Consider the following 25950-nt stretch of genomic DNA (forward strand, 5'->3'; position numbering starts at 1 on the left):
ATTATTGAGTATGAGGAATAGAAAGCAGTAAGATTAAAGAAAAGTGAAGAGTCTAAGGGACCTGTGGGACACCATTAAGCAGACCAATATACATACTGTGGGAGTTTCTGAAGGAAAAAAGAGAGGGAGCAAGAAGCACAGAGATAATTTGGAGAAATAATGGCTGAAAGCTTCCCAAATTTGAGGAAGGTCACAGATCTACAAATCTGAGATGCTCAACAAACTCCAAGTAAGGTAAACTTCAAGGAGACTCAAAACAAGACATATTATAATCGAGCTTTCAAAAGCCAAATACAAAGAGGGAATCTTGAAAGCAACAAAACAAAAGTGACTCATCATTGCAGGGATCTTCAAAAAAGTTATCAAAGAATTTCTTAGCGAAAACTTTGCTGGCCAGAAAGCAGTAGAATGATATATTCAAAGTGCTGAAAGAAAAATAAAAACAATCAACTGAAAACACTGTATCAGCCAAATTCTCTTTCAAAATTTCAGAGAAAGTTAGTCATTTCCAGACAAACAAGTTGAAGGGATTCATTTTCAGTAGACCTGCCTTACAAAAAATGCTAAAGAGAGTCCTTCAAGTTGAAATGAAGGACACTAGATGGTAATTTGAAGGCATATGAGAATATGAAGTGAAGACATATGAGAATATGAAGTGAAGACATATGAGAATATGAAGTTCTCTGGTAAACAAAGTTACATAGACAAATATTTATAAAATGTATTATCGTAATTTGGGTTTGTCACTTTGCTTCTTATTTTCTACACGGTTTACATGGTCTAAAAGACTAATGCATAAAAACAATTAGTCTATGTTTTTGGACACATAAGACATAAAGATGTAATTTGTGATACAAATAACTGAAAAGTAGTAAGGATGGAGCTATATAGAAGCAGAATTTTTCTATGCTATTGAAACTAAACTGGTAAAAATTCAAATTAAAATGCTACAATTTTAGGATTTTTAAGTGTAATTTACATGATCACCACAAAGAAAATACCTGTAGAGTATACACAAAAGGAGTTAAAAAAGGAATTAAAAATTGTAACAACAAAAATTCACCAAACACAAAAGAATACAAGTGGGGCAGTTACGTTACTGTCAGGCAAAATAGTCTTTAAATAAAAAAGGTTACAAGAGAAACAAAAGGGCATGATATATTAATAAAAGATACAATACAATAGGAAGATATAACAATTATAAACATACATCTAATAAAAGACTCTCAGAATACAGGACACAAAAATGAACGTACTTGAAGAGATAAATAGGCTATTCTCAAATAATGGCTTAAGACTTTAACACCTCACTCTCCATAATGGATACACCAACCAAAAACAAGATAAGTAAATAAAGGACTTGTATAACAATAAACCAATGAGAGCTAACAGGCATATACAGGACACTTTATCGAGCAACAGAATATATATTCTTCTCAATTGCACATGAGGCATTTTCCAGGAAAGACAATATATTAGGCTACAAATCACCTCTCAATAGATTGAAAAAGCTAGATATCATATAAAGTATCTCCTCTGACCATGATTAAGTGAAAGTAGAAGTCAATAACAGAAGGAAAATTGGAAAATCCACAAATCTGTGGAAATTAAACAACGTTTTAAAATAATCAATGGGTCAAAGAGGAAATCACAATGGAAATCAGAAAATATTGAGAGACAAATTTACATAAAAACACCTCATAGCAAAACTTATGTGATGCAGCAAAAGCAGTGTTAAGAGGCAGATTTATATGTGTAAATGTTTACATTAAAAAAGAAGAAACATTTCAAACCAACAACCTGACTTTATACCTGAAGGACCCAGTAAAAGAAAAACAAATTAAACCCAAAGCTAGCAGAAGGAAGGGAATTAAAGATTATAGTGGAGAAAAATAAAAGAAAAAGAGGAGAAAAATAGTAAGGAAAATTAATGAAACCAAGAGTTGGTTTTTCAAAAAGAATTAACAAAATTGACAAAACTTTAGCTAGTTGACTAAGGAAAAAAGAGAATACTCATATTACTAAAATCATAAATGAAAGTGGAGACACTCATACTGATTCTATAGAAATGAAAAGGAATATAAGAGAGTAGCGTGGATGACTGTTTGCCAACAAGTTGGATAACATAGATAATACGGACAAATTCTTAGAAACACAAAACCTACGAAGACTTACTCATAAAGAAATAGAAAATCTGAATGGACCCAGACCTAGTTAGGAGATTGAGTTAGTAATCAATACCCCCCTGTTAAAGATAAGCTCTGGACTAGACTGTTTCACTAGAGAATTTTACCAAATACTTAAAGAATTATAATTAATTCTTCTCAAACTTTTCCGGAAAACTGAAGGGGGAACATATCCTAATTCATAGAAAGGCATTCAAATAGAAAAAGAAGAAGTAAAATTCTCTGTCTTCACAGATGACATGATCTTATATGTAGAAAACTGAAGAAATTCTAACTTGTCCATTGATAGATGAACAGATAAACTGTCATATATATCCAGTGAGATATTATTTACCTTTAAAAAGGAACGAAATTCTGATACATACTTCAACATGGATGAACCTTGAAGACATTACACTAAGTGAACACAAAAGGACAAATACTGTATGATTCTGTTTACATGAGACAGGGAGAATAGTCAAATTCATAGAGAGTAGAACACTGGTTACCAGGGCCTGTAGGGAGCAGCAATGGGGAATTATTGTTCAATGGGTGCAGAGTTTGTTTCAGATGATGACTAACTTCTGTAGATGGATGGTGATGATGGTCTCACAACAACAGAAATATACTTAATGCCACCAAACTGTACACATAAAAATGGTTACAACAGTAATTTTTTTTAACTTTTAGTTCAGGAGTACAAGTGTGGGTTTGTCAGCTGGATGTGGTAGCTCACACCCGCAATCCCAGCACTTTGGGAGGATGAAGTGGGTGGATCACTTGAAGTCAGGAATTCAAGACCAGCCTGGCCAGTATGATGAAACCTCGTCTCTACTAAAAATACAAAAAATATCCAGGTGGTGGCCCATGCCTGTGTAGTCCCAGCTACTCCAGAGGCTGAGGCAGGAAAATCACCTGAACACAGCAGGTGGAGGTTGCAGTGAGCCGAGATTGCACCACTGCACTCCAGGCTCAGCAACAGAGCAAGACTCCATCTCAGACAAACAAACAAACAAACCAAAAAGGAGCACATGTATGGGTTTGTTATATAGGTAAACTACATGTCATGGGGTTTGGGGTACAGATTATTTCATCACCCAGATAATAAGCATAGTACCCGATAAGTAGTTTTTTACATCTGTCTCCTCCTATCTCCACCCTCAAATAGGCCCTGCTGTCTCTTGTTCTCTTCCTTGTTTCCATACATACTCAATGTTCAGCTCCCACTAATAAGTGAGAATATGTGGTGTTTGGTTTTCTGTTCCTCTGCTAGTTTCCTTACGGTAATGGTGTCCAACTTAATCTATATTTCTGCAAAGGACGTGTCTTCATTTACGGCCATGTAGTATTCCATGGTGTATATGTGCCATATCCTCTTTATCCAGTCTACTGTTGATGGGTATTTAGGTTGATTCCATGTCTTCACTATCGTGAATAGTGCTGTGACGAACATATGCATCATGTATCTTTATGGTAGAAAAATTTATGTTCCTTTGGGTATATACCTGATAATGGGATTGCTGGGTTGAACAGAAGTTATGTTTTAAGCTCTTTGAGAAATTGCCACACTGCTTTACACAATGCTTGAACTAATTTACATTCTAATTTTATGTAAATGGTAAAAATCTTATATTGTGTATATCTTGCCATAATTTAAAAAAAAAAAAACAGCACTGAAGCTACACCTATAACATACTCAAGAAAAGAAAGCATAAGAAATGTTTTTATGTCTAAGTTGTCCTTCAAATATACAGGCTACAGACAGTTTTAAACATGAAAGAACTCAGGAAATATGGTTCCCATTAGCGCTTCTGAAAGCTATCCCCAGAGGGATCTCAGTAAGAGGGCTGGTGCTGAACACTGAGTATGTATATGTCGAAAACACAAAGAAGACCAAGGGGACAGAACAGTTCAAGAATATGTGCTCTGACAATGGAGAACACCGGAGAAAAAAGGGAGGCATGAGGTCGAAGACAGAATATGCTCTTGGACTGCTTGATACATAAGAACTATGAGTCAAAGGATATCATATAAAGCCAACAAAAATAGAAGTACATAGAAATTTAATAGTATAAAGGCAAGCATCAGTTAAGGAAATATTATTGAGTAAAATCTGGTGTGAAGGGGAGAAGAAAACATCATTTTTCCACTAATAGAAAAAACTGGCATACAAATTTGCTAACATGCAGAAGCATGAAGGAATTACAGGCAAATGACTACCCCATAACCCAATGAGGGCCAGATGTTTTATAGGCTCAAATTATCAAACCTTCAGAAGGGAGAGTAAGGAAAATTATCTTCACCCCTACAACTGACCCAGCAGATATTAAAGCATGTTAGGAAACTTCAATACTTAAATAAAGTGGCACACATACACAGACAGACCAGCAAAGCAGAATAGGAAGTTCATAAATAGACCAAGTATTTATGGAAATTTAGTACATGCTAAGGAGGCATCTCAAGTTAGTGAGGAAATGATGTAAACAGTGTTGAATCAACTGGGTAGCTTTCTGAACAAAAAATAAACAACATAAAATTAAGTTGGGTTCATAGCTGGCATGATATTCCAAGACAAATTCCAAATGGCTGAAAGACTTCATGTAAACAGTAAAACCCATAAAAGAAGCTGAAGAAAATATAGCAGAATCCTGTCACAGCATGGGAAAGATCTCTCTATGTTATTAAATCCAAGAGTAAATGAAAAATTGATAAATAAAGACAAGTGAAGCCTAAATCAACTAACCAAATAAACAGACACAACGCTCATAAAAAAGCAAAGTCAAAAGCAAAACAACAAAATGGGGGGTAAAAATAATGTGTGACTCATATCATGGAGAAAGATCTAGTTTCCCAAAGCATAAAGATCTCTTAGAAATTGATAAGAAAAAGACTAAAGTGGTAACAGAAATGTTGCCCAAACAAATGCAAATGACCCTTAAATATAAGAAAAAATGCTCATAATATAAAATTACTCATAATTTAAAAAAATAACTCATGATAAGAAAATGCAAATTAAAATTATACCAAGGCATTTTCCAATTTACCATGTTGGAAAAGAATTCAAATGTTTGGTAACATATTTTATTGGTACTCAGAAACAGGCATTCTTAAAAATTGCTGGAAAGAATGTGTGTCAATATATTATGTATGTAGCGCAATTGGTTATTAAAGTAACAAACATATACTCTGTTCCATTCTGCCATTCCACTTTTGGGAATTTATCCTGTAGGCCTACTGGCACATGTGCAAAATAACATATGTGCACGGTTATTCGCCATAGCATTGTTTGTAATAATAGAAGACTAGAAATACTCAAACACTCACAATGGAGGAGTGGTAATAAAATGTTGTATCCATCCAGCGGAACACTACCATGAAGCTATAGAACTACCCTCTAGATACTGAGAAGAGGCTTCCTTTTTACAATCCTGTGGATTTCAACTTATTGGTAAAGGCTGGAAATACTCAAATGCTCACAATGGAACATTTGAGTGTTTCTAGTCTTCTCTTATTACAATCTGTTATGTGAAAAAAATTCCAGGGAGCACAGTACATATGGCATACTACTTATTGTGTTTATAAAAATGGTGAGGATAAGAAAATCTATTATGTTTGCTTGTTTACGCCTAAAGAAACTCAAGAAGGATATATGAGACTTTTGTACCATGTGAACAGGCTACCTATTTGAAAATCAGATTAAAAAGGCAAAAGAAAATGCTAAGATAGTTGTGTTTTATGTTTTGCTTTACCAGAGGATCTGTAAGATGCGGATTTTCTTTTTCTGTTATCTCATTTCTTGATCTGGAGAAATAATAAGGAAATGTGACTTTTCTTTGATCTCAGTGGTGAGTGGCCACAGAGATCTATCCTTGCAGAGTGAGAATGGGAGACCTCCTGCCCAGCACTCTTCTCTGTAATCACAGCCCCCATTCTTCCTCTGCAGGAAGCCTGTGACCTTGGCCTTGGCTTGGTTTTTGCTGCTCTAGAGGTATGTTACAGCTCAAGGAAGGTTGATTTGTATCTGACAAGAGATGTCTGTGTGCTCCTCAACAATCCGAGATAGTACGACTTTCTATCCAGGTGTCTTAGTTTGGGCTACAACAAAATACTACAGATTGGCAGCTCCAACACCATGTGAGGAAGCCCCGTGAGGAGAGGCTGTGCTAACGGGAGGGATGTTCTTGCATCCTTATGTGGCCTTTATTAGGTGTGTGTGTGTGTGTGTGTGTGTGTGTGTGTGTGTGTGTGTGTGTGTGCAAGGAGAAAGAGCTCCTGTGTTTCTTCCTTTTCTTACAAGGGCATAATCATGTCTGGGGGCTTCACCCTCATGACCACATCTCAACCTAAATACCTGCTGAAGGCCCCACCTCCTACTAGCCTCACTGGGCATGAGGGTTTCAACACATGAATTTGGGAAAACACGAACATTCAGTCCAGAGTACCACGACTTTGCATTATGTATAAATTCCTAAACTGGGTATTGTTTATTACAATGTGGCCCTTTTCTTTTGCCAATGCCTTTATAAAACCTGATGTTTGTTAAGTCTAGGAACGAGGCAACAGTCTGTGTGTCGTCTGACAGACTGACATAAACCATTTCAGACAAATGGAGAGCCCCTCCTATTTGAACAGATCTTTTTTAGGAACCCATTCAGGGCATAACACTCTCAGTGGGATGGGAATTACTTATTGTCAAGTTATAAATACTGGTGATTCTCATTCGGCACAAGTGGCATTGAGGTGTGCGAGGAACCACAGAGACCTTGGGAGGGTGAGTTACGAGGTGGGTTCAGATCTCAGAAATAGAAGATCCATTTGGCTGGGGGTGGCAAGCAAGGTGAGCATCTGGCAGATAAAGATTCTTAGTTAGAAAAAGGGAGTTGGGCAGGCAGGACAAGAGGTCAATGGCAACCTAAACGTGAAGGCCAGAGAGTGAGTCAAGGAGCTGGGGCCTTAGGCTGTCAGTACAGGTAGGTGTTAGTAGCACCATATGCCTGGAGGAGCAATGACCAGTCAGGATGAGGCCAGCCGCTGGTCCCCAGGTAGTAGAGGATGGACTGGGTGAAGACCTGAGGGTCAGGGCCCAGGAGGCTGCCCAGGAGCCTTGAATTTGCCTGTTTCCTCTAGGAACTCAAGATTCTCTAACTGGAAACATTATAATGCTTGTGTTTCCAAAGTCCACGGAGAAGTCAAGGTCCTAAAGGGCCAATTTCAGTACCACTGTCTCTCGGTATGCATGAGGGGGTTGGTTCCAGGATCCCTTTGGATACCAAAATCCATTGACTGATGCTCAAGTCCCTTATATAAAGTGGTGTGTATCTGCACATAACCTATGCACATCCTCTTGTATACCTGTAATCATTTCTAGATTACTAATAATACCTAACACAATGTAAATAGTTATTATACTGTATTGTTTTTTACCTATTTTATTTTTATCATTGTATTGTTATTACTTTTAGTTATTTACATATCTTGAATGTTTTCAATCACAAGTTGGTTGAAGTTGTGGCTGCGGTGAGGACACAGAATGCTTCCTGTACATGTGTGCGAGAATTCTTAGCACAACTTCCAACTTTGATATTTAAGTCAATTTAATTTAGTTCTATTCTATTTAGCCTTAACTGAGAATAAAAACAAAGTATCCTATTATCTCTTATGAGTCAGCTGTGGATTTAAGAATCATATTTCAGTTAGTTCCTTAGTCATTTCTTACCTAGACGTTAAGAAACGTACTTTAACCCTCCGCCACCGGTCTTTTTTTTGGCTCTATAAAACTGATGTTTGCCTTCTCTATCTTTGTCATGCTTTCCACGACGCTTTTAAATTCTAGCTATGACTAGCTATTCAACAAGGTGCAAAGTGTTTTCTTTTTAAGATGGTTAGCTGAAAGTAATACATTTCTGATTAAAAAGCCTCTGTTCGCTCTTTCTTCATAAGATAGGCATTAAAATTTAAAAGCCAGAACATGAAATCAGAAGTGCTAATAAAAATTTCACCAAGTTGGAGTTTAAAATGTTGCTAACCTAACAAGAAATCCAGGATGAATGTGAAGGGTCAGGCAGCTCAGAGAGGATCTGTGCTGTGCCTTCAAAATGTCCTGCAAATTTCACATGAAAATTGTTTGTGATTCACTTTGATCAGTGATGACTCAACTTATTAAAAAAAAAATGAAGCCTCAACAAGTACAACTGGAAAGCAACCTCCCCACCTCCTGCATAAATGATCAGTGTACTCAGCATCACTTGCTCGTGGGGTATTAAGACTGCAGCATTTCTCCTGTGTGACAGATCTGGTTTCAATCTGTGTTTCTTCAATTTTTATCAGTGTTGGCCTAGATTTCCAAAGCCGAGTGAAAATGGAAATATCCGCCCCACCAACCCGCTTTAACCCATCTGTCTCCTTTTATTTACATAATATAACATCTTTTCCTTGAAGAAGTCTAATTTAAAAAAAACACAAAAGCAAAATGGAAGTAAAATAAATAGAAAGTCTTTCCTCACGAAATAAAACATAGGATCTTCCCTTTGAGTTTATACCCAACCAGCCCTCACTACAGCAGCAAATTCAATTAAAAAAAAAGCCACCATGAGGCAGGGCTAGACATCAACAAGATCATTTCTTTAATATGCCCACGACTTTAGAATCACCTTTCACATGTCAAGTGACTTGGTGACACCTTCCAAAAGACAGAATGCAAGAATATTTCTGATAATCTGCTAATGTTGGTCTCCTTATTCCAAAGTGAGGAAGTCACCCTGGATAATGACTTTGCTAAGTGCCGACATGGGAAGGGTTTATAATTATGCAGACTCTGTTGTTGTTACTACTGCCAACAGAATAATTTATCAACTTATGGGTCTCATCAAGGGAACTAAAAAGCACATCACCAGCAAGAAATGATTTCTAAAGAAGACTTAATTACTAATATATGTGTTTTTAATGTTGGCTGAAAATACACAAGAAGACAAGTAAAGTGGCATGTGACAAGTCCTCATTTAGTCTGTCAGTCATGGTAGCACATTCAGAAAGGTAAACAATAAAAAAAGGATAAAGAGATAAAGGTAGATCCTCCCATGACTTCGAAATAATTGTAGTATTTGCTGGTGAGGCCAAAGTTTCTGTATACAGATCTCTGACGAAGACAGTCCTATGGACTTCAAGGGAAAATTAGGGGAAGGGACAGGTGACAAGCTCAGTGTGTGGTGTTCATCAGGTACTATTCTGACTGAGCCCATCTGAATTTTTATTTACCCATTCTAACATTTCCTGGAAACCAAGGCTTTTTACTTTTCTCTCAATCTACTCAAAATGAACTACTCCCCACCCCAAGGTACTGGCAGCATTTATTTACCCTTGTGAAGCCAGTGACATACCCATACTCTTCGGTGCCTCTCCAAGCCTCCATCCTCAACAAGTAAATATTCATTAACAATCAGACCAGCTCAAAGGAAACACGGTGGCTTTCAGGCATACAGCTATTGTGTGGCATGGAGGACAGAGGCCTATTTCCCCTATGTCCATGGTTTCTTATAATAACACAAATAAGTGACAGGAGTTTTGGCTGAAGTAGAATTGTTACAGGGATATTTTTAAGTAAAGGAAAAGTCATCACTGTTAGTGGAAACAATGGCCTGGGCTGGTTTTCCAATTCCCATTAGCAGTAAACTTTGCTTCTGGACAGAAACCTTTTATTTTGTTCTTTGGCTTGAAGCACATTAAATTCAAGTTTTTCTTAAAAATAAAGTTTGAAATAACTCCTTAAATCTGCAAGCTGCTGGATGATGGAAGATGGGAGAGTCAGCTCAGGTACCTGCGCTATAAAGCTTGGCACAGCTAACATCTAGAAACTGGATGCAGATTAGAGGAAAAGCAGAAAACGCGGAGTGAAGATCACAAAACCATCAAGATGAAGAATGGAGGAAGGGGTTCCTAAGAGCGGTCAGGAAGGGCCAAAGCAAATGCACTGAGAAATGTGAAGTTACATTTGCCTACTGATGAAGTAAACATCAAGGAGGAGAAAAATCTCTCAGGAAACAAGCAAGTTGACAAAAAGGTGATGAAGAAGAATTGCGGGTTTCGAACCTCTGGTGTAGAAAATAATTTTAAAAGCATATACAAGCATCAGATTTTATGTCAGTTTTGTCAGAAATTAACAGGATTCACCATTTTTCTTTTGATTAGTGGTGATGGCATGCCCTGGAATTTTCTGTATTAAATTCTCTGTAAGAGGCTGGGCGCAGTGGTTCATGCCCATAATCCCAGCACTTTGGGAAAACAAGGTGGGAGGACTGCTTGAGGCTGGGAGTTCAAGACCAGCCTGGGCAACATAGCAAGACCTTGTTTCTACAAATTTATTTTTTGTTTAAATTAGCTGACTGAGCCCAGGAGTTTGAGGCTGCAGTGAGCTATGATTGTACCATTGCACTTCAGCCTAGGCGACAGAGCAAGACACTGTCTCTCAGAAACAAACAAAAATTCTAAGAATCCATGGGAACACGTGCAGTTTCTTGTGGGTCTGTGTACTAAACATGCTGTGCCTTTCCCCTCTGCGCAAGCTTGTCTCTCTTGCTCCATCTCTAATTTGCTCCTGGCACCTCTCCTCTCTTCTCCTTTCCTATTCTCCCATTTTTCTGCTCCAAAGGGGCAGCCAGAGGTCCCCATCACTGCATAGTTCCTCAGGTCTGGGCTTTCTTTTCCTGACCTGATGGAGCAGTGTGTCCAACTGGCTCCCTCAAACACATGCTCATTCTTTTAAGGGGAATCAAATTAGCAAGCCTTCCAGTCACTGCCTGCAGGGTCCCTACAGGTCCAATTCTGATGCCAGGAGGAATGTCCTGGTTTGGACAGACTTGCAATGAGGACCTAGAGACAGGCACTGGCAGGCAAGCCCCAGCCGCCGGCAATGGGAGACAGCTTTTTAAAGTCAGAACATCATAGCGAAGGGAAGACTCACCCGCTTCGTCTCCGTGCCAGCTCTCTCTCCTTCTAGCTTCCTGCATTGTCTTGTTCTTCCCCTCACTTGTCAGCTACAATTGGCTGGAAACACCCTTGGGCTGACTCAGAATGGAATGTGTAAAAAACTTTCAGTTAAATACTTCCTTCACTTTTCCATGATGATGAGGTGCTGTGCTCTTCCTCTGATCCTTCAACTTCCAAGACATTCACAGATTCCTGCTCACGGTCTCTCCCCATCTTCTCACTCTGCTCATACCCTTGGCAGCCCCAGCCCCACCCTGGCCCAGTGAACACCTACAGTTCCTCAGTGTGTCCTCGGCCTTCCCTGACTGGTCCAATGTCCCTGCCATCTGCTCTTGAAGTGCTGCATATGCCTGCCTTTCAGGGTCTTCTTGTGTTCGAATTTTGCATGATTTGCCATGTTTGGGTTTAGTCTGCCTTTCCTACTGTACACATGAGGCAGACATAGCTTCCAGTTTTGTTTACGATGAGCCTCAGATCTGGCACGTCTTGGCAACCAGAAGTATTTGCTGAGTGACTGAGTGATAAAAGGGACTGATCTGATATTTGTTTTTTTCTCGTGATATGTGTTCTCAACTATTTTTCTCCTTCTCTTGGTGCCTTCTCCTTCTCTCCTGGTAGAGAGGAAAGTCTCTCCATTTCCTTATAGCCAGCCTGAGGGAAGGCAGCCTGAGAAGTGGTCTGTGGAGGCTTGTGGCTGGCAATGAGAAGACTTTTCTTCCAGTTCAAGGCCAAAAGCCCAATATGACCTTTAGCCAAAGACTTCATTACTCTGGGCCTCGATTTTCTCTTCGGTAAATGAAAGTCAATATTTTCTGCTTCTTCTGCTTCATATGGGGCTATTGTTGGGACAAAACTGAATTTGAAAGGTGCTGTATAAAGATAATGGTTACACAAACAAAATGTATCCTTTAAGCAAAATGCTTTGTTGCATTTCTCTATCATCTCTTAAAATTTCATGTACCATTGATGAATTCTCTAGAATGCAGGCCTTCTTCTTTGAAGAAGCTGATTTTCAGAGAAGCTGCCGTTTCAGTAAACAGATCATCTAATCATCCATCCTGTAGGCCAATTGTTACTGAGCACACAATTACGCAAGCAACTACAATATAGAATGGTAAGGTCCTGGGGAGGAGAAGTAGAGGCTGCTCAGGCAGATGAGAAAAGGGTGCCCCATCCAGATCATGAGGTCAGAGGAGGCTGCAGGGCAAGTGAAGTCTGCGCTGGAATCCAAATCTTGATTAGCTGGGGACGGCAAAGCAAGGGGTGGGTGTGCACATGATCCAAGGCCGGAGGTGAGAGGCGCTTGGAGGACTAAGACAACAGAACAGAGGGTCCACATGGCTGGGGCTCAGAGTGGGGTGGGGAGCAGAGGAGATGGTGAGCAGGGGAAGAGGAGGCTAGAAGGGAACAGACGACAAAGGGTTTTGTTAGGAAAACTTGACCTTACTCCAAGAATACTGGGGAAACTTTGGTGAGCTTCAAGCAGAAACATTACTTGATTATATCTGACTTTCAAAAATGTCACTTTGGCGTGCAGTGTGAAGAAAGGATTAGTTAGATAGGGCAATGGTGGAAACAGGATGAGCGGGGGGACTGGCCCTTATAGCAATCCAGTGAGAAATCCTGGTGGCTTAGATTCAGACAGTCACAGTAGGAGTGGACTGAAGTGGGCGGATATGAGGGGATGCCTCTACTGACCCAGAGATCAGGGAGGAAAGGGAGGTATGGGGGGAGGAGAGATGACGAGGGTCATACAAATGGAGTTTTTAGCAAGCGGCTGAATTTGTGAGTTAGGAGCTCAGGAGAGAGATGGGGACTGAAGACACAGGTAGAGTTCAAAGTATTCTGCACAAACACTGCTAACTGAGGCCATGGAGTAGATGTTATCCCCCAAAGGGACTGTATAGAGAAGACATTAGGTCTGGAGAAATGAGAGGGCTCCCAGTAATCAAACTTTGAGCTAAGAAGTTCAAGAAGAAGGGGCGGTGATGTGAGAGGGAAGCCAGAAGGACATGGTGCTTGTGAAGCTTGCGGAAGGTGCGGGTGGTTGGCCAGCCGTGGTCAGCACTCAGAACCATCCAGAGATAAGACCTAAACCCAGAGGCCCTTCTCACCACAATGCCAAATATGTGGAACTTGGAGTTCTAGGTCCCAGGAGCCATTGGGGGATCTAGAATGACACTTCCTTTATGCTGTATCCTCTAGGAATCTTCATTGACTTCTCCAGCCAGAAGTGACTAACATCTCCAAATATTTGTTGAGCCAGTACTCTCTGCATTGAGCACTGGGAATTTTAAAAGCCATAAACTATGGTCCTTGAGGGGAGCAAAGCACTTACATAAAAATTCATCACAGCTTGGTGTAGTCTCTACCGAGTGTCCTGTGACTGCTGAAGAAGTCAAACACTTGGCTGGGTGGTCAGGACAGGCCCAACCCCCCCATCCCCTACAGGATAGGGCATGTCAGGAGGCAAAGTAAGGGGAATATTCCAGGTGGGGCCTCACTGCTTGAAAGGTGTGGAAGTGGGATTAGCATGGTTTATCTGGAGGGCAAGGAACAGACCATGTGTTTAGAGAGGAGGACTCTTCTAGGGGAGCTGGAGGGGCATGGGTGGAGCCTTTGGAAGGGGTCAGATAGAGGTGGGCCTTGAGAGATGGCTGGAATTTCGAACTTCATGCTGCAAATAGCAGGGCACCCATTACAATGGTCACTCCTTAGGTACTGTTTGGCTCTGATTTGTGTAATCTTGCCTGTGTGATTATGGCTCTAATTTCTTTGAAAGCCATCTAGGGGGAAGGGGCATGTCTTTTTATCCTTTGATTGTTCCACAGGAACTAGTTCAGCATCTTCTAACTCAAATATTCTTCATAGGAATGAAACTGCAAAGACACCTTTGTGGCCTATGAGGGCACATAGCTCAGTCTCTGTGCAAAGAGACACAATGAGTAGTGTACGCTGTGCCCAATACGAAGCTTTTTATCCCTTATCCCTTATTCCCACTCCCCCTCTGAGTCTCCAGAGTCCATTACCCCACTCCATATGCCTGGAAAACAGGTGATTTTATTGATAGCATGATTTGCTAAGTCTACAATACCTATGATAAACAAATAGAACATGGGAGGCCCTGACTCGGTTTTAGGAGGATCGGAAAGTTTTCCTGGTGAGGATGATAGCTAAATGGAGACCTCAAGGGTGAACAGCCAAGCAGTGGGCAGAGGACAGGGGTGCAGCAGGCAGAGAAAGGCCTCTGTGGAGAGGGAGCCTGTGGGGGAAGAGGCATGGAGAGAAAGCCAGGCCAGAGGTACCATGGCCTCCTGACACCCCACCCCCAGGGCAGAGCTGAGGCCCAGAGCAGAGCGGGTGGTAATGGCCTGTGTGAGCTAACGTGTAAAGTCCACCATCTCCCTGGAGTCCGTGGGCATCAGGTGAACACAACACTCTCCACAGGATGCTGGTTCTGCCCATGACAGAAACCTGGCAGAAAGAAAGAAGAAAATGACTGCAAGCATTCAGTATCGCCAGCAGAAGACTGCATTGTTTTCTTCTTGGAAAAAGATTTCAAAAGCTGATGCTGAAAGAAACATGCAAAATAGATTTAAATGCAGTTGAAATGAGAGTGGACAGTCTGGGCCTGCTGCTGATTGGAGACACTTCTCGAGCAGTGACAGCGTGAGAGAAGCTGGCATTGCAGCTGCCCCAAATCGAGAAGAAAACAGTCTCCTCTTGACACTGACAGTGAGTCACAGAGCAGCAGCTGTGGAATATTTACTTTTTCTAGATTTTACACTGTAATTTTAAATTATAAATACATTTTATGTCATAAAACACTACTGTCTATTTGACATAATTTTCTGAATTGTGCCAGACACTGAATTAAGGGCAGGAATACAAAAACGAGGATAGCATGGTCCCTGCCCTTGAGGATTGCCCATTAAGTAAGGAGACAGACCCCTGGGTAACAGCCCATAATATTATGCAGAGAATGCACACCAGTGGGACGAGAGAAGTGCTCTGACCAGAGGAAAGAGCAATTAGTTTAAAACAATTTTTTTTTTTACTTTTAATTTAGCCCTACCTAAGCAAGGCCTTAAAAAGTTTGGTTACGAACTCACAACTGTCCCTTTCCATGGGAATCTTCCTAAAGGCGAAAGATTTCTTTGTTCTGACAAGAAACCAGAGCATGAGAGCAAATAATTCTGAGAGCTGGATTTGGGAAAGTTGTGCCGCAAAAGGCATAAAGCGGTCGTTTTCAGAGCAGAGCCAAGGTTGCCTTAGAGTTGACCCAAGACCTTACAAACCATGTCCTGTCCGGATCCTATCCCAGCCCCAGTGAATCAGAACCTCTAGGGTAGGAAAAGCTGGAAACACAACTTTTTCAGCTGTTCCAGTGTTTTTCTTATGCACAGTAAGGTATAAGAGCCACCATTTTAAGATATGCTCCGGATTTCAGTAGAGAGGAAGAGGAGGCTCACAGTACAGGTGACACCAGGAAGATGGGGATGTGCAAGTGACCAAGGGGACGGAGTCCTGAGTGCAGCCGGAAAGAAAGCTGGAAAGTCAAACCAAGGCTGCCCACCCAAAGGACAGTGACTGCCAACCATACCTGTTTGTCCAAATCGCCCCTGGAAGTGAAAAATATACCTATATTTGGCTCCGTTTCCAGAATCGGTCTGTTATATGGGGCTTGAGAACGTGCACGTAAGCAAAGGCCGCACCAGTGATTCTGATGAACAGCAGGGCTCAGCCGCACTGCACAGGCTGGAACCATGAGAAGTTCTGAAACCCCTTCTCCTACCCAAGGAAAGCCTGGTAGATTCTAGAATGGCCATTACCACTGACTGTGTGCTAAGGACTTTAGCGGCATCAACTACATCCAGAAGTGAGATATGTCCCACATGTTGTGAGCATGCAATGCGATTCTTTAAATGTTCGAAAACAGGGAAGGCCCTGCTATTTCCGCTCTTCTCTGAGTTCTGAGGGCCAGTTGGAATTGGTTCTTTTCATAAACAAATGGCTTCTGAATATCTAAACAGTAGCATTAATTCTTAGATAACTAGATAATTTTTAGGAAATGTCAAACCACTGAGATGTCTGTGCTCTGAAAGAATTAAGTTCTGGAAGCAATCAAAGATTCTGATTAGCTCAGTAAGACAGCAGCAAGATTCCAGCAAAGACGCCTCAGGCTACGCAAGTTAATTAATGACTTAACATTATCTCAGGGACCCCAGACTCACTGAAATCAACTTGTTGGCATCCTGAAAGTGATGTGAAAATGGTTGATGAAAATGTCATGATATTATCTCTTATTAATCATCAACATCATAAAGAATAGGCTTATAGTGCATGAGTCTTTCCCCAAGGAAATAAAGTGAGATGCATGGATATTACCTAGAGCTTTTGATCGGAATTACATTCATTGCCAATGTCTTCAAACACATTTTTGCTGTTGCACAGACAGCCACAGATTTTATACCTTTAAAGTATACCTCCCTTAGAACACTAGACTGATGAGATGAGAACTTATTATGTGATATTACGTAGAGTCAATATCCGGATGAATAAAGACGACCTAGAGCTAGTAAGTTACTCCAAGCACGAAGGCAACAGTGCAAATAATTCCCTAGGTTGTGGTAAAAGAAGATTCTTTTGTGTAAGGACCGTCCCCTTGGTTCTCAACAGTTCATTACAGTTTAATGGAGGCAAACAATAAATTATATATTAGTCTGTAGTTTAGAAGCTCCCTCATGTTGACCCAGCTGAAGTTGTAATTTTAGTCACATTCAAGGAACTTATTCTTTTTTCCTCATTCGTCTTCGGGTGCCTTAGTTAAAGAAGCATTGTGTAAATGAAATTCAATCAAATGATAAAACAGCTACTATCTACGGAGCATCTACTAGGTACCAGGCTTTGTATATGTCATTTAAATTAATCTATTTAATCCTCCCTATGGTTTCGTAAAGTGAGGTATTATCTCCACTTTTGTAGAGAATGAAATTAATATTCAGAGAAGTCAGGTTAATTCACCCAAGAATGAAAAGCTAATTAGTAGCAGAGCTAAGTCCAAAGATGGATGTCATATAGGCTCCTCACGCTTTTAAAGATCAACTCACGTCTTCCAGACGAAGTCAGCCACTCCCTTTTCTGTGTAAATTTGGATCATGTATGTTTCTACTTGTGATGTGATAATTATTACTGTTTTTTTCTTAAAAGTCCATGTCCTTGGACAGGAGGCATGTCTTCTTGTCCATCTCTGTGTTGCCAGGCTGTATTTTTCATTCAGGAGAAGTGTCTTGAATACCTACTGTGTGCCAGACACTAAGTTGGGCACTGCAGATATAGGGAGGAACAAGACACACACGGCCCCTGCCCTCATGGAGCTCACAATCTACAGGAGAGACAGTTAAATAAACAGTTAAAATAGAGTATAAAAAATGCTATGATGGGAGAAGTACAGGGATTACAGGATTTCTGAGATTAACCAGCAAAGCTCCCTTTCCTATTGTGAGGAGAAAGGGAGGGGAGCTAGGAATGATTCAGACTGAAGAGGGAAGAGATGAGAAGAAGGGGGAAAGCAGGTTCTGGAAAGAGGAAACAATGTGTGGAAAGGCATGAGGTAAGAGGGCCGGCAGAGGAGACAGATGGCTCTGGAGATGTGAGCAAGGACCAGGCACGAAGGTCCTGGAAAGCTGGTTATTCTGAGGCTGCCGGACAGGCTGCTGAAGGGGTTTCAGCATTCAGTGCCATGATTAGATTTGAAAGATCACTTTAACTGCAGCAAGGAGAATAAGATGGAGGGAAGTAAGCAGAGCGGCAGGAACAGCAGATAAGGAGACACAGTCCTGTCGTCAAAGTGCGACAGAGTCTCGTGGTCTGCACTAGGCTGCAAAAGCAGAGAGGAAGAGAAGACTTCTGAGGCAAAATCAATAGGTTTGGTTTCTAATTGGATATAGGTGATTTGTGAAGGAGAGGGGCCAAGGACGCTCCCAGGTTTCTGGCTTGGGCAATTGGTTAGATGGTGGAGCCATTTTCTAATCTAGGCTTGGAAGATAGGATAATAAATTTGGTTTGGACTAGTTTCAAATGCCTGGGGTGGATGTGCTCACTAAGCAGAGGAAGGTCAAGGTAGGGATAGAAGCTGGAGACAGAACTTTGGAAGCCATTAGCCGTAAGACTGAGTGAGATTACTCAGAGACTGGGAGAGAAGAGAGCTCCATGGAATATTTGAAGTCAGATAGTGAAAGAGGAGGCAGTAAAGGAACCTGAGAAATAAGGAGAGGCCAGATGGGAGAAAACTGAGTCTAGGATGATGTCTGGAAAACCAGAGTAGATTTCAAGAAGGTGGGAATGGTCTCATGGGGCCCAACACTTTTCTACGGTCAAGTGAAGCTCTGGACACAGTCCATGGATTTTGCAATGAGGTGGTCAGTGGGGACCTTGACAATAGGGCCAGCCCACGAGGACAGTGGAGCTCACCTGCTGCAGGCTGAGACTGGGGAGGAGCTCTGCAGTGTCTAAGGCACATCTTGAACCCAAGACTCCTTATTGAAATGCAGAGCATGGTGAAACATTTTTTTCCCCATTTTTCAGCGTATTTCCATGTAGCTGTGGGAGACACTGCCAGTGAGTATATCTGAAGGGTTGAATAAAGCTTGGTGGAGAAATTCAGAAAAGGACAATGGAAAAATAGACGGAAGGAGACAAAGAGCTAAGACTGTGAGTCACTTATTTCCAGACAATCTGCTGGAAGCACCGTGGCGTGCCGTCCTGTCCCCTTTGTAACCTGCAACAGGAGCTGCTCTCCAGTGGGGCAACTGCCTTTTGTGGCCCTCCCTGCATGGAAGTGACTAAATAGCAGCATTCAGACTATTCGTGAGGAGTGAACAAAAGGGAAGACACTGATCTTTAGGGTTTCTGTGAAATCTTTTTCAACATAGACAAACAGAGGCAAGTTGAGAATCGAAGCCATAGCAAGGCGCACGTCTAGTCCCGGTTCTCCTGGGAGGTGGGTTTCTCAGCCTCCTGGCCAACGCGTCCTGCCTCCCCTGCCTCCCTCCTCTCCTCGGCTCTTTCTCTGCCGGCATTAAACACCCTCTCTAGTCCTTCCCTTCTACCTCCTCTCCCTCCTGCCATAAAGATGTGCTGAGCACTGCCGGGAGCACCAGTGCGATGGCAATGCTGCTCGTAGTCATTTACTACCAGGCTTCATCTGCCATTCTCTCTGTTAATCCCAAATGCTGCTCCACATCTCACAGGTAACTTCTGTACCATGGGCCAATTTCTCATAAACATTTTTCTCCATGATTTTTGGTGGGAAATCTAAAATTCAGCCTTTCTCAAATTAAACTCATGATCTTCACCATACAATCTATTTCTTCTCAAGTATTTCTTCTTTGTGGCTAATAGCATCACCATATTCACCATCTGCCCAGCTGCTGTTACAAGGTCATGTGTAACCGCTTCATTTCCTTATCTTCAAGCAGCAGCTCATTCCCTTTAGCTCCCCCTCTGCAATATCCATGGGGCTGTGCTTCTGTGTCTATGACCACCGCTCTGCTCAAACCTGCGTCTCCGCTTGCCTGGACCTCAGGGAAGCCCCTGACCATGTGCCTTATTTCTGATTTTGCTCCCATTCATTACAGCCTCCACAATGCTTTTAAATTCATTTTTTCAACAACACAAATCTGATCATGTACCTCCAGGACAAGTTTATACACATTCAGTGATTTCTTACTACCAGTAGATTATAGTTGATGCTCTAATTTAGCACTGCTCAAAAGGCCTTTAAAAATCAGTCTTTACAGCTTCATCATCCACCTGTGTGCCAAGCATAGTGCTACTTGCTTGCTTTTATAAGGATTATCACATCAAATCCCAATAACATCTCTGTAAGGTGGATATTTTAATTTGTGGTTGATTTGCAAAAATTAAAAGGCACAAAGGTTAAGTGATTTGGCTTAGGGTCACCCAGCCACAAGTGAGGCAAGAGTGAAATCCAGAGTTTATACATTTCAAAATGTTTTCTTTTTTTACTTTTATACATCAAGAAGTATCACTAAGTACGTACTTGTGCTTTCCGTACAAAGGCAGAGGTGCTGCTCCAGTCGTCAGGCAGTGGCTAAGCTCGCTGCCTCGTTGTCATACTGCCTGGGTTGGACTCTTCCCACCCTCACTTTCTAGCCTCCTGACCTTGAGTCAATTTCTTAATCCCATTAGGCCTCTGGTTACCCACTGTTAAAACAAGGGCCTGTGGGATGCTGTGAGGATAAGGGAGATTATAGATGCAATGCCCCCGAGCCTGGTAGGAGGGCAGAGCTCAATACAGTAAGGTCACTCCCTGGCGGCTGGTTCCTGCTCCTTCCCAGTAAAGGTGTGGCTATACTAAGTTGAAAAGAAATCATTTATGTGGTTAGACATACTGACTTCTGTAGCAGAGAATAGACAGGGAGCAGAAGCTCTTATTAGCTTTGGAGATGACAATAAAACTGGAAAAGATAAGAAAAGTGGAAAATGATCTTTGCATCTGAGTGTACTGACTCATGACATGTGGAAAGATAAAAGAAAGTCCTACTTATTTAATAATCCTTAAAACTCAAATGGAAAAGTAAAAATCTACAGAGAGTGAGCCAGCTTTTCTTTCTTTTTGACACAATGAAGAAGATTCCAGTGGAAAATGTAGACATACATAGCAAATTTTCTGTGGAGTAATTTAGCTTTCTATGAAATGTAAATAAAAATAAATAAATTAGGATCAAATAATTTAACATGCCACAAGCATGTTATTAAGTACCCCTTTTTGATAAGCACCATGCAGGACACTGTGGGAAACACTTAAAAAGAAGGGGAGAGGGTGGTAAACTATTGAAGTTGCCTGGAAGAGGTATTTAAAGTAATTTTTACAAGTCTGTTAGTCTCCTTTTAAAAACCTAACTGTGTGACTTATTTGATTGTTTTTCCCACATTGGAAGAAGTCCCACTCAGATCAGAAATAAAGGTATTCCCACTTCACACAATAGATGTGTCCTTGAAAAGTTGTCTATAAATCCACATCTTCTTAATAAGGTACTATTTTTTGTCCCTATGTAACATAGATTTTCAAATAAACTCTCTATTCATCATTTATATAAAACTGATAATTTTCACTGCCCCACAGTAAATTACTTCTTAATATATTTTTTTTTTCTTGAGACAGAGTTTTGCTCTTGTTGCCCAGGCTGAAGTGCAATGGTGTGATCTTGGCTCACTGCCCTCCACCTCCCAGGTTCAAGTGATTCTCCCGCCTCAACCTCCCGAGTAGCTGGGATTACAGGCGCCCACCACCAAGCCTCGCTACTTTTTGTATTTTCAGTAGAGACAGGGGTTTCACCATGGTGGCCAGGTTGGTCTCAAACTCCTGACCTCAGGTGATCTGCCCGTTTTGGCCTCCCAAAGTGCTGGGATTGCAGGTATGAGCCACCGCAGAGGCATTATTACTTCTTTGACACCATTCTTTTGTCACGTTCACAACTACTCTCACTTACGCATTTTGAAGTTTGGATGGTCATCCATTGGAATTTCTTAAAATGAGGGCATATCCAGGCATATTTTGTATGGAGTTAATAATTACAACACAGGTGGTGGTTTCCTGGTTTTCCTTGTCTTACTGTCACTCAAAAACAGTGACCGAGGAGCCCATTTTTTACAGCTTTGTACTACAATACAAATACAGCATTTACATTTACATTAATGGCTTTTCAAGGTTGCAAATACAGCAAGATGAATCTGTAGTTTTTATTTCCTAATACATTCCCGGATATTGATTTGCTAAATCATAGTCACGAAAGCCCACAAAACACGCAAACTGCCTACTTTTCCCCCTCAAGGTGCACTATCTGAAAGACACCGTTACATAAATAGTACCTCTGCTAATTAATTTGTGCTAATCATACTTATTTTCCTAAACTAAGAAATGAAATCAAATAGCATAATTTATATTTTTTCTCCAATTCTAATTAAAAGTAAAAAGACAGGGATAAATTCAGTTGCAGAATGCTGCTTACAATGATTCTTTTTTCTAATTACTCAAATCAATTGGTATTTAAAAAACCCTCATATTCAGTCTGGTTTTTGGTTTTACACAACAGGATGGTTAATTAAAATCACTGCACATTCTGGTATGCAGTTTATGGTTGTGAAAAGGTCACATACTTGAAAATAAAGTTCACTATGCCACTTGCATTTAACTAAATAATCACAGAGGGTGTTTAAAAATAATTTATATACCTGTCTTCCAAATGGCTTCTTTTCTTTTCCCCATTTACTCATGACTTCCCATAGGCACCTCCTCTCTCCCTCAGGGAGATCATACTGATGGGATGCCTCCAAATGCCTCAGTAAAATTACCATTTTGCAGAGAGGATGAGAAAACAAGGTTCCTGGATCTGGTAAAAACAAAACAAGACACAGTCCTGGAAAAAGGACATTCCAGAACTGGAACATAGAGCTAAGCACCCATTGATCGCCCAGGTAGATGTGACAAAAAGATCTTCTTTAAAGCCACTCTCTTTTTGGTTTAAAGAGTCACCTCTGCCTCTCCTTTGAGAGGTCTCTAAATTCAGACAGGGCATCCACTGGCCCCAAACCCCACAGACCTCACCACATCAAATGAAAATCAAGCTTCATCTCATCTTTCCAAAATGAATCCTAACCTTCAGACATGCTTATGCCTTTTCATGCTACCAGTAGGTCTGATTAATGCCTTTGTGTGTGGATATATTTCAGTTTTTCTCCATTTCTAAAAACATTCACTCTGTTTAACTCTTCCAAACCTTTACTGTGTGTAGTTTCGTATTGCTGATTAGTTTCAGGAATGCTGCTCTATATTCTAAAACAGAGGTTCCCAGTCTTTTTGGCCCCAGGGACCAGATTGGTGGAAGACAATTTTTCCACAGAGAGAGGCTTGGGTCAGGGGTGGTTTTGGGATAAACTGTTCCACCTCAGATCATCAGGCATTAGTTAGAGTCCCATATGGAGTGTGCAATCTAGACCCCTTGCATGTGCAGTTCACAATAGGGTTTGCGCTCCTATGAGAATCTAATGGCACTGCTGATCTAACAGGAGGCAGAGCTCAGGCATAATGCTCACCTACCTGCTGCTCACCTCCTGCTGTGCAGCCTGGTTCCTAACAGGCCATGGACCAGTACCTATTGGTGAATGTTAGTGAACATTTTGCTTCTATTTATCTGATGGCTGTTAGGGTAAAAAATGTTGGTCATACATTATCACTTAAATTACGTCAGCTGCAGGTGAACAAGAATTCAGTAAACTGGCAGATTCATCATATGACTGACTTCTCTCATGTGTCTTTTCCTCCCATTGACTCTTTCTGCAATGAACATTCTTTTAGCCTTAGAAATATAAAAATAGGGTTGGGCATGGTAGTTCACACCTGTAATCCCAGCACTTTTGGAGGCTGAGGTGGGTGGATCACCTGAGGTCAGGAGTTTGAGACCAGCCTGGCCAACATGGTGAAACCTGTCTCTTCTAAAATTACAGAAATTAGCCAGGCATGGTGGTACATGCCTGTAATCCTAGCTACTTGGGAGGCTGAGTCAGGAGAATCGCTTGAACCCAGGAGGCGGAGATTGCATTGAGCTGAGATCGTGCCACTGCACTCCAGCCTGGGTAACAAGAGCAAAATTTCATCTAATATATATATTACATCACAACAAAGTATGGTTAAAACAAAAGACAAATACTGGTGTGCCAGATTAGAAGAGAGGAAAAGTCTTGGATATTGAATTTAAAGAAAATTTAGGTTGGTGCCCCTTTTGACCATTATTTCAAATGGGGCTATTTTCCTCAGTTAAAATATTTTACAATATCATCGCTTTGTTTTACAATGGCAGTGTCTTATCTCCAGGAGCTCAACTTGCGTTTATATTATTCAGCATTTCCAATTTGCAATGACTTTAGCAAGAGGTAAGAGTTAATCTTTACCATCTTCCTGAGAAAGTGGTAGACAATAAACTGCAGGAGACAGTCTGATGAACTTATGGCGAGCTAAAGAGAGCAGCTAATTACAAACCTATGGCTGTGGGTTTTAATCCCAGCCACTCCTTTCATCTGCCGAAGTGCTAAGGAAGAAGTCATGAACACCTATCCAGTTTCCCCATCTAAGATGCCACGTGAGGATCGGAATAACCACAGTGAGCAATACTATCAACACCATGGGCTGTTTAGTGAGGACTCATAATACAGTGACTGAGAGTATGATTACAAACATAAGGGGTTGAAAATTAATTAACATTTACTTTATTATTGAATATTTAATAATAATCATACTCATAAGTTGAAAATATCAAAGTAGAGAGGTTAAATAGTTTGCAAAAGGTCATATAATGAATTGGCTTCTCAGCTAAGATCAAATCTATAATTTATTGCATTAATTTTCCTCACATTATGTTAAATTTAACAACAATAAAACCTAGATTATTAATATTCTTGCAACCAGGAATTTTAAATTAACTTGCATGTCCACTCACCAGTAAAACTGCTAGGGTTTTTTTTGTTGTTTGTTTTTTTTTTTTGGTTGGTTGGTTGTTTTTACTTTTAGTTCTGGAATACATGAGTAGAACATGCAGGTTTGTTACATAGGTATACATGTGCCATGGTGGTTTGCTGCACCTGTCAACCCATCATCTGGATTTTAAGCCCCACATGCATTAACTGTTTGTCCTAATACTCTCCTTTCCTTGACACCACCCCCTAATGGGCCCCAGTGTGTGATGTTCCCATTCCTGTGTCCATGTGTTCTGATTGTTCAATTCCCACTTATGAGTGAGAACATGCGGTGTTTGGTTTTTTGTTCCTGTGTTAGTTTGCTGAGAATGATAGCTTCCAGTTTCATCCATGTCCCTACAAAAGACATGAACTCATTCTTTTTTATGGTTGTACAGTATTCCAATGTAAATATGTGCCACATTGTCTTTATCCAGTCTACCACTGGTAGGCATTTGGGTTGGCTCCAAGTTTTTGCTATTGTAAATAGTGCTGCAATAAACATACATGTGCATGTGTCTTTATAGTCAAATGATTTCTAATTATTGGGGTATGCACCCAGTAATGGGATTGCTGGGTCAAATGTATTTCTGGTTCTAGATCCTTGAGGAATTGCCACACTGTCTTCCACAATGGTTGAACTAATTTACACTCCCATCAACAGTGTAAAGGCCTTCTTATTTCTCCACAGCCTCTCCAGCATCTGTTGTTTTCTGATTTTTTAATGATCACCATTTTACCTGGCATGAGATAGTATCTCATTGCGGTTTTGATTTGCATTTCTCTAACGACCAGTGATGATGAGCTTTTTTTCATACGTTTGTTGGCTGTATAAATGTTTTCTTTTGAGAAGTGTCTGTTCATATCCTTTGCCCCCTTTTTGATGGGGTTGTTTTTTCTTGCAAATTTGTTTAAGTTCCTTGTAGATTCTGGATATTAGACCCTTGTCAGATGGGTAGGTTGCAAAAATTTTCTCCCATTTTGTAGGTTGCCTGTTCACTCTGATGATATTTTCTTTTGCTGTGCAGAAGCTCTTTAGTTTCATTAGATTCTATTTGTCAATTTTGGCCTTTGCTGCAATTGCTTTTGGTGTTTTAGTCATGAAGTCTTTGCCCATGCCTATGTCCTGAATGGTACTGCCTAGGTTTTCTTCTAGGGTTTTTATGGTTTTGGGCTTTACATTTAAGTCTTTAATCCATCTAGAGTTAATTTTGCATAAGCTGTAATGAAGGGGTCCAGTTTCTGTTTTCTGCATATGGCTAGCCAG

General features: G+C 40.8%; 1 protein-coding gene and 1 non-coding gene across 3 annotated transcripts in view; both read right to left on the reverse strand.

The window, feature by feature from the left end:
* L3MBTL4 (L3MBTL histone methyl-lysine binding protein 4) overlaps positions 1–25950 on the reverse strand; it is a 461506-nt gene that overhangs the window by 47523 nt on the left and 388033 nt on the right. The gene's annotated exons all lie outside the window — the stretch shown is intronic.
* On the reverse strand, positions 15215–15329 carry LOC119473504. Its single transcript, XR_005202716.1, has one exon. It is a non-coding gene; the product is annotated as a U5 spliceosomal RNA (small nuclear RNA).

The sequence above is a fragment of the Cebus imitator genome, unplaced genomic scaffold (genome assembly GCF_001604975.1).
Source record: "Cebus imitator isolate Cc_AM_T3 unplaced genomic scaffold, Cebus_imitator-1.0 Scaffold162, whole genome shotgun sequence".
Lineage (NCBI taxonomy): Eukaryota > Metazoa > Chordata > Mammalia > Primates > Cebidae > Cebus > Cebus imitator.